This window comes from Juglans regia, unplaced genomic scaffold (genome assembly GCF_001411555.2).
Source record: "Juglans regia cultivar Chandler unplaced genomic scaffold, Walnut 2.0 Scaffold_17598, whole genome shotgun sequence".
NCBI classification, from domain to species: Eukaryota; Viridiplantae; Streptophyta; class Magnoliopsida; order Fagales; family Juglandaceae; genus Juglans; species Juglans regia.
Genome location: NW_023348319.1, coordinates 1 through 203, shown reverse-complemented (window position 1 = coordinate 203; position 203 = coordinate 1). Strand labels below are relative to the sequence as shown.

Sequence of the window (203 nt, the reverse complement as noted above, 5' to 3'; positions counted from 1 at the left end):
CGATTTTCCTAAGAATCCACTCCCGAGTTGTCCTTATTGTCAACGCCTCTCCCAAGGCGGAAAAAACAAAAACGTGGGGTGCAACACGAGGACTTCCCTGGAGGTCACCCATCCTAGTACTACTCTCGCCCAAGCACGCTTAACTGCGGAGTTCTAATGGGATCCGGTGCATTAGTGCTGGTATGATCGCACCCATCAAACTA

The 203-nt window shown here is 50.7% G+C and overlaps 1 non-coding gene across 1 annotated transcript; it reads right to left on the bottom strand.

Annotated features, from left to right (window-relative positions):
• Positions 1-75: 75 nt before the first annotated feature.
• LOC118345221 lies at positions 76-194 on the bottom strand. The gene has a single exon (XR_004798817.1). It is a non-coding gene; the product is annotated as a 5S ribosomal RNA (ribosomal RNA).
• Between the last annotated feature and the right edge of the window lie 9 nt (positions 195-203).